This window comes from Parus major, chromosome 2, assembly GCF_001522545.3.
Source record: "Parus major isolate Abel chromosome 2, Parus_major1.1, whole genome shotgun sequence".
Lineage (NCBI taxonomy): Eukaryota > Metazoa > Chordata > Aves > Passeriformes > Paridae > Parus > Parus major.
Genome location: NC_031769.1, coordinates 87,659,118 through 87,667,628, shown reverse-complemented (window position 1 = coordinate 87,667,628; position 8,511 = coordinate 87,659,118). Strand labels below are relative to the sequence as shown.

Here is an 8,511-nt window from a genome sequence, read left to right as displayed (position 1 = left end):
TTATTATTATTATTATTATTATTATTATTATTATTAAGTGGCATGGTTCAGTTTTGAGAAGCAGTATAAAAGATTCTCTTTATAATGTCAGTCATCAGAAGGCAGTGAGTTAATGGTTCAAAAGAGACACAAGTAGGGACAAACTTTTCTCAAGCTTTCTGAAAAATCCCAAAAAGTAGTTAAAAAGGAGGGAAAAAAAAATATTTAGACTATAGCAGCAGTGTATCTGAAGAAAAAAATGTTTTCTGAGAAACCTTGTTTTAAGTCATTGCCATTCCCTGACTTTCACAAACACTTCACGCAACAAGAACAGTCTCACCCATGCCTCAGATAGTGAATTTGAGAATTTTAGGGTAGATGAGCCTTGAAATATATTTCAGCTTGGTGACCTGTCACACTTTGCTTTTTGTCTCTGATGCTGACTGCAACCATTGCCCAAGTCCCTGACTGTGGGTAGATTTTCTGTGCAGTTCATTAGTTTAACTCACTAGTCAAAGAGGTAAAGTCCACCACTTCTGGAGCAGTGGCCATTCAAGCAGAACACCATATAACCTCCTGCAATGATCTCTATAACTTCTGCCCCCAAATCCCAGACAGTGACTTTTGCAAGAATTTTTAATTCCATTAAGACTGAAAATATTTACTACAACAGCTAATGTGAGAATGTAAGCATCTGAAAATAAGCCTTTGAATGTTTAATTACTTTTTCACTAGCCTTTTCTCAAATCTAATATTCTCCAAATTAATTTGAATCTGCATGCTTTTACCTTTGCTTCCAGTCACTGCATCTCGTTATGATACTGCTTTCTGCAGGGTTAGAGTCATCTACCACTGGCAAGCTCCTTAAGTGCCTGTAATTATGAATCTACATGATACATTAGACTCCAGTTTTCTCACCAGACATTTTTTTCCAGACCACAGAATATTCTTTTGTTTTCTGTCTGAAACTTCACTTAAATACTAGTGTCATTTATGAGGCTGTGACCCTCTGGTAACAATCTCACTCAAGCTGCCAAGGACTGTCCCATGCTCAATCCAAACAGGAGAGCCATGTCGATGCATGTTTGTGACTTGAGTTGGAGCCTAAATATTGGGTAGGGAGGACCATCTGATTCTGGGCTGATGATCTCCTCGCCCTCTTAATAAATTCATCATCTCTGAATACTGTTCCACTTCTCTCTGGCATCACTGTGATGTGAGCCAGAGAATTACAGCGCATGAATCAAAGGATGTAGATAGGGTTGCTCTGCTGAGGGGCTACAGCCACCACATGGGCAATGCAACTACCTCTGCCTCCTGGGGCAGCATGTGAGGAGGTCTGTATTGTTAGCAAGGCACAGGGGCAATAATCTTCCCTGCTGCCTTTGCAAATCCTCTGCTGGCTGACCTGTGATTACTGGTAATGGTGGGTGGAGTTGTGTGAAGTCACACAGAAGAGCTTAAAGCTTGTCTAAGATATTTTGTTTAATGGGGGTTGCTCTGTGGACCATCACTATGACTGTTCTTCTCAGCCACTGAGTAGATTTTGTAAGATCTATCCATCCTTATCAAAGTTCTGGGAAAACTATCTGATCCAGCCAGCAATGGCACACTATGAGCGTATCAAAAGTCACTAGCAGGGAGCTCCTGCAAACTGAAAACTTGATACTTGGTGCCATGTTCTTCCACTTTTCACAAGAGACATAGAAAAACCAATTACCTTTTGTCAAAAGCCAATGAAAAGTGTTAAAATCTAACCTATACAAGATTAGTATAGAATATGACTGTGCAATTTACAACTGAATCATTTCAAGTGACCATTACTACTTGACCCAGTTTAAAACTTTCACATCAAATTAATGCACTCTGTATAGAGAACCTTATTGTTTGTCATCATGGCCCCCTGCTGTAAAATATTTCTTTTGAAATATTACTAAAACAAAATGTTCTATTCAGAGAATCATCTTTTTATTGGCAAGATGATCTTGAATTTAAGAAAAGCTGTAGAAAAGTTAGGTGCAATCAGTCATATTAACTAACCACTATTCTCCAGCACCAAGAAATTGTTCATCGCATGAAGAACAGCTCAGTAATTCTGAGCTCATAGAAGAGCCTATCTAAATTTAACTGCTGTATCATGTCAATGAGAGATAAAATGCCCTGCATCACCAAACAGATGGTGCTAGCCCACATTAATAAACTCACTGGAGAACTTAATATGCTTAGATTTAGATAGGTTATTCCACTGGATGACATAGTCCATGACGCATCCCGAAGCAATGGATCTGTATTTGGCAGTTCTTTATCATCTCACTTGGTTGTCCTGGCCGCACCATCTGCTGTCCCTGTGTCCTGTCCTGTCTCTCAGCTATCCTGACTTGCAGATATAAAGGTGAAGCCCTTTGTGGTTCTGGTGAAAGCCAAAAACACTCACTGTGGCAGAGCCATATTTTGTATTTTACAGAATCCCTGGATTTTACTGACCCCATGGAAGATCAGTATTTGGAGACCAGTTAGTATATCCCTGCTCTCCCCAGCAACATTAACACACTCCTTTTCCCAGCAGAGTAGGGGGAGTATACAGGTATGAAAGATATGGATGCCTGTTTCTGCCTCATCCTGTTCCATCTGAAGGCTGCAGCTGCCAGGGAGCTGGCAGGGGCAGGGGCATGAGCTGGGCATAAGGCTGCTGGCACCACTGTGACTCCCATATGGGCTTATTTTGGCTTCAGGCTGTGATTTTGCCTCCCTAAAATCCAAGGCAACAGATTGAATCTGGACATTTTTGCCCAGGGATGTTTTGGCAGCTCATCCTATTTGCACTTCCAAAAAGCATAAAATGTTTGTATATTACACTTTGCATATTTAGCCAGTGTTATTAGCTTATAGTAAATAAATATTTAAAACATATTAAGTATCATACTATTTCAGAAAAAATAAATTAAGAATTCATGTGATTGGAAAAGAGTGTTGAATGCAATTGGATCGTGGTATTCATTTCATGAATACTACTTCTGGTGATATCATTTATATGAATTTGATTCATCTTATCAGCAACCTCTATGACTATTTGTTATGTGAATTATGAATAAAGCTTCCTAAAATAAATCTTTGGCTACCATTTTCCTCCTCTTCTGAATAACGTTACTGTAGCACTCCTTAAAGATTGCCTAATACAAGAACTCTGTAAATAAGTACAATAACTTAGAAATGAGAAATCATAGGAAGTGGGTGGAAGAGAACAAGAGCAAACTACAGTTCAAATATGTTGGAATTCAAAAGGTATTTTCATAAGGTATTGCAATATTTGCACAAAGACACAAGTGGAGTATTCAGAAAGCTTTAGATGTTCTTATCTACTTTATATAATGTGATCTGGAAGACAGGAAGTATTTACTCAGTGTCCTAACTTGCAGAAATTACCATGACAGTCATGAAGCTTTAGCTGCAATATACCTGGGCATGGGATTTACACGGGGGCAGAGAAATATTCCTTCTTTTGAGCACAAGTATATCTGTAGAATTTGGTGAGCACGTTATGCAAACCACCTGCAGTATGTACCTGAGAAAGCACAGATAAGAAGTCAAGGATTTCATTCTCTACCTTCCAAGATTATCTTATGTCGAGGCATACTGCTTCATTTCCTGACAGAACTAGAAACAAAAAATGTTTTTAGCCAAGACATTCAGTGAGAGAAGAAGGAGAAGGTATATAAACATGAAAAAGAAATGAACACATATATAGAGGGCTACAATCACAGTGAAGCACTGAAAATATTTGCTACTTTATTTTGTACCTAATTCCTTTTATCCGTGTTCTGTTTTCAACTTTCACACCTTGTGTGTGTAGCTATGTACAAGGATGTGGTTTTCCAAGCAGGAACTGAGAGAAGTTCAGTCTAGATCTAAACCATCGGTAAGAATCAAATATTTTTAGATGTCTCTGACATATTATCAGAACTAGTATGGACTCGTTTTTCTGTGTTTTAGTTTAACAAAAATAAGAGAGAAATAAAATACATGGGACAGACTGGAATACTATTGATCAATAGATCAAGTATGAGGCAGATCTCAAATTGCACAACAATTTGTTCCACAGTCTTAAATCAGCCTTTGTATGAGGTGAGCAAGGCTCCTGCTGACCAAAATTTCATTTCCTCAACGGGGAAAGGATGAAATCAGCACACACTGCACCTTAAATTCACTCACTCTCATAAGGCTGGGTATTTCCAGTAGTGTGCAGGGGCAGGGTTTGTGCACCAAGTGTGGAGAGCTCAGCACCTGGCAGAGCCTGTGACACCTAAAACATCAGCCTGCTCTTGCCCCATTACTGAGAGGCCATCATCAGGGGGAACTAAGGAGGTTCTTTGCAATGCTGAAGCCAAGGCCATGTGTGAACTATAATACTATGAATGCTGAGGTGAAACATAGGTATTAAGAGAACAATTATTTCTTGAAAATTCTGAATTACATTATGCTACGTTTCCTAATAATTTCAGAATGAGGGAGATCTCTTTCTTTTTTTGAACTACCAAAGCAAGAAACTGCTCTTCTTCCTGTAGACCTGCCACTAACTCCAGCTATTCCTTTCCTGATTCAAAAAAGTCAGATAGATTCTGTGTTTCTTCACAAATCAGAAGAAAAATGTTAGTGCATTTTCATTACAAAAATTTGTACTACTTCTAGTAATTCAACATGAACTTTTATGCCTTTTCCCTTAACAAAATATTATTTTTTTCAAATATTTTAAAAAAAACTTTCCTAGTTTAAACACAGAATAGATTTATGATGAAAGCCATAAGGGAAAAAACAAGAAAGAGAAAGAAAACAACCCCTATGTAACATGTGAAATCAACTGTAGAAAAATTGTTTTAAGGGTAGAAGGGTACCAGAATCATGCTTGAATAGGTATCAGCTGATTCTACCAAATGGCCATCAAGGTCAAGGACCATCATAAAAATCAAAGCAAGGACTTTTCCTAGATAAGAATTTTTTTTTATTATTATTTTGAAATAAAGTTCAGGGCTGCGGTCAATATATTTGCTTTTTATGACCACTTATTTGATTTATTTTTGAGAAAACCACTTCAGTTTAGCTGTTAAATACTGAATACTCCTTTTTGTACTTCAAGGCTCACAGAAGCAGATTTCATAATATTTGTATGCTTTTTATGCATGAGTCCTTTTATTTATACAGCTCCCTATAAATCATATAAATGAATGACAGAAAGGACCAATTAGAGCTTTTTCAGGGTAGAATGGCTCTTAGATGGTTCTGTAGTCTCATTTTAATGGTTTCAGGTTCCACAGTTTCCCTGAGGAGATCATTTGAGAGCTTACTGCAATTTATTCTCATGATAGTCAGCTTCAACATTTCCTTTTCCAAATGAATCACAATACACTTACATCCAACATAATGTATCACACATTTTCTCCTCTTGTGACACAAGGTAGATTCCATAAATCCTGCAATAAATTCATCACCTCCCCTTATGTCCTTATAAGTCTATATTAGCTGAGTTATGTAGCACATGCCAGTTTTGGAAGCAACATCAGTTATACTCCTTCAGTGATTCGCACAAAAAAGTAGCAATCAAACCCCAGAAAATACTATAGACATACTTTATACAAGCTCCAAATTAATTCACAAAAATAATCCATATTTTTTTTAATAATTCTATGGTTCTGTGTATTATAAGTATAAAATACCGCCCCTTTTTTATGCATGCTTGCAGAGTCTTAACCCCATTCTCCCAGGGTCATATAATACAATTCCAGGAGCCAGTTTTTTATCGTGTGTCTCTGGAAGGATCCAAATAAATTTTCCTGCTCACTACAAAGTAAGCAGTACTGTTGTGTGTAGCTGACTCTGGCTTGCCATGTAGACTGGTCCCTTCACCCTTCTCTTTATCATGTGCCAAACTGGTTTGCTTTCAGATTCCTAGCCTGCCTTTCCCATTCAAGTCCTGCCATGGGATTGCCTGTGTTCCAGGGCTCATGCTTAGCTCCTTCACTGCACAAATTTTATTACACAAGAAACAGGGCTTACATTCATCTTTTACAATTTCAGATTAAAGGGACTACAGAGATAGGGAAACACATTCCTGCAAGTTTAAGACCGCTAGGTTGTACATTTTTTTAATTTATCTGTCTTCAGTTATACTGATCACAGCAGAATTTTGAAAAATACAAATGAGAACCAGAAACCAAGAAAGTACCCCTTAACATCCTACTAGTTAGTCTATGTACATACAGCCTCTAAAACAGGCTAGGAGATGGTTATCAAATTACAATTCATGGAATATTATTCCTCCTGAACAAATGAGTTCTATAAAACTACAAAGTCTCCAGGAAACTCTGTTAGGTGTTAATGTGCTAATTAGAAAAGGATTGACTAAACCCATGAAAGCAGCAATAAAAAGTTAGAATACTGCTCATTAATACTCGGTAATACAGAACAAGTGCTCTAATAGCAAAGGTTTAAGAGCCAAAGGACCATGCAGGTGCCTTATACTTCAATAGGTTTTATAGCTGAGGAAGATGCTACAAATACCAAAAGCTCTGGTGCGAATAAAAATAATAAATCATTTCTGGAAGCTGGCTTTAGAAAACAAATAAAACACAACCAGCAGAAATTAAGAAGCCTGATTACATCTCACAGCTAAACCCATTCCAAGACCCTCATTGTACCTTGTGTCCTACACCTACCAGGTAGGGAAGGAGGGCGTGCACTGGAGTGCTCTGCCAGGCCGTGTGCTGGGTATCCAGTGGCCACCACCTCCTCTTTGCTGACCTGCAGGACAGCTTTTACAGGCTGAAGAGCCTGGAAGATCCCTGAGGGGAGCTGCAGTGAACTCCTCCCTGGCTACGTGGCATGTGGGCCCTGTTAGAGAGAGTCTCTCCTTCATTCTGCAAAAAAGTCTGTCATTCATTACTGAAATCAGTCCCGTATGGGTGAACTAGCAACCGGCTTGAAGTCACTGGAGAGCAAAAAAAGGTGAGGGCAGCCAAATTGCTTGGAATGCAGCTAAAATACTTCCAAGAGTTTAAGATTAAAAGGGATCATTTGGTCACATACTCTCACCACAGGCCAGTAAGTCTTCCTACAAGTCCCAAACTGATCTAAGGAGCTTGTTTGTGATTAAAACCATTACATTTGCATTACATTATCTCAGCTCCCGACCACTAAGTCTTCCTTTATATTATTTTCTCCCATTGTAAAAAGCTTTAGCACAGCAAATCTTGCAGATCTTTTTGACAAATTGATACTGCCTTCAGAACATATCATTGTAAGAGACTTTCTCCATTACTATAATGTTCTGGCAGGTCTTTCCTGCACCACTTGGTCTTTAATGTCAAGAGCCACACACCTTGTTCTACTATCAGTTCCCATGAATGCACACTGATGCTGGTAGTACATCCAACAGGCAGACTGGACACATTGCACCTTACCCATAACAGTTTACTTGACAAGATTTTTAGACAACTTTTTCTAAGACATAAGGTCTCATTCCAGAGGCATGGCTTGTATTCCTGGAAAATATGGCAGTAAATTTGGCCAGCACACTTGGCTGTTTGAAAGTGTTAATTTTACTAAGCAGTCCAGATGACACTGCAGTTGCTCTCACAGTAGTTTACTAAGTTACCGTTTAGCACATCCATAGATTTTATTAACAATGAGTTTATTTTGGATCTCCAGTAAAAATCTTGAAAATGTTGAGCCTGCAGAAGCTTGCACACCCCAAAACCATGAAGACCAGCCTCTGAAAACTCTTCTGATCTTTCAGAACTATTTCTCTATTTAACGCATTGACCGTTCAACAGCATTAGCCATTAGAAGAACATGTGGTATTAACCAAAGGACCCAGAGACCATTCTGCAGTTCTAAGCCTGCTAGATTAAAAACAGAAGCCCTGATGTTCCTGCAATTACTTTTATCAATTTACCTGTGTAACTGAATAAGGCTATGAAAGTCAAGGTGATTGACATTAAGGATATCTTACCCATTTCTTTATCAAACCATTTTTGTATCTTATTCTACTGTTCTTCCTGTGGTTTATGTTAAAACACTCAAGAGCAGTACCAAGTCATCCAGATTGGTCATTTGAAAATGGACAGAACACGAATGATTTTCTTCGTAATAAATTACTTTCCATTTAAAGATTTCTTAAACCCCAAACTTAGCTATTTTCTCAGCTAACTCTGTCAAGATCCCACGGTGCAAATTAGCCAGACTTCATTAAAAACTGTCTAGGTGTGCTTGGAACAGAGCTTTCCCCGCGGACCACACCAATTCCCACCACGTGATGCCAGCACAGCACCTGGCTTCTCCCAGGTACGGCGGCGATGCTCATCCAGCACCACCGACGTGCGCTCCACCATATCTGCGGCACCTCAGACCCGCCCGCAGCCCGGAGCGGCTCCCCTCGCCCCTCCTCGTGCCCCTTTTCCTCTAAATCCCCCTCCGCTGCCGAACGCCCAGCGGGATCCCCGTTCGGGGTTCGAGCGAGGTGCCAGCACCTGCGCGGCGGTG

General features: G+C 39.3%; 1 long non-coding RNA gene across 1 annotated transcript in view; it reads right to left on the bottom strand.

Annotated features, from left to right (window-relative positions):
• The window catches only part of LOC117243926, a 19,123-nt gene extending 10,742 nt beyond the window's left edge, over positions 1-8,381 (bottom strand). Inside the window, exon 1 of the long non-coding RNA XR_004496029.1 lies at positions 6,687-8,381. This is a non-coding gene — a long non-coding RNA (uncharacterized LOC117243926). The remainder of the gene's footprint in view (positions 1-6,686) is intronic.
• Between the last annotated feature and the right edge of the window lie 130 nt (positions 8,382-8,511).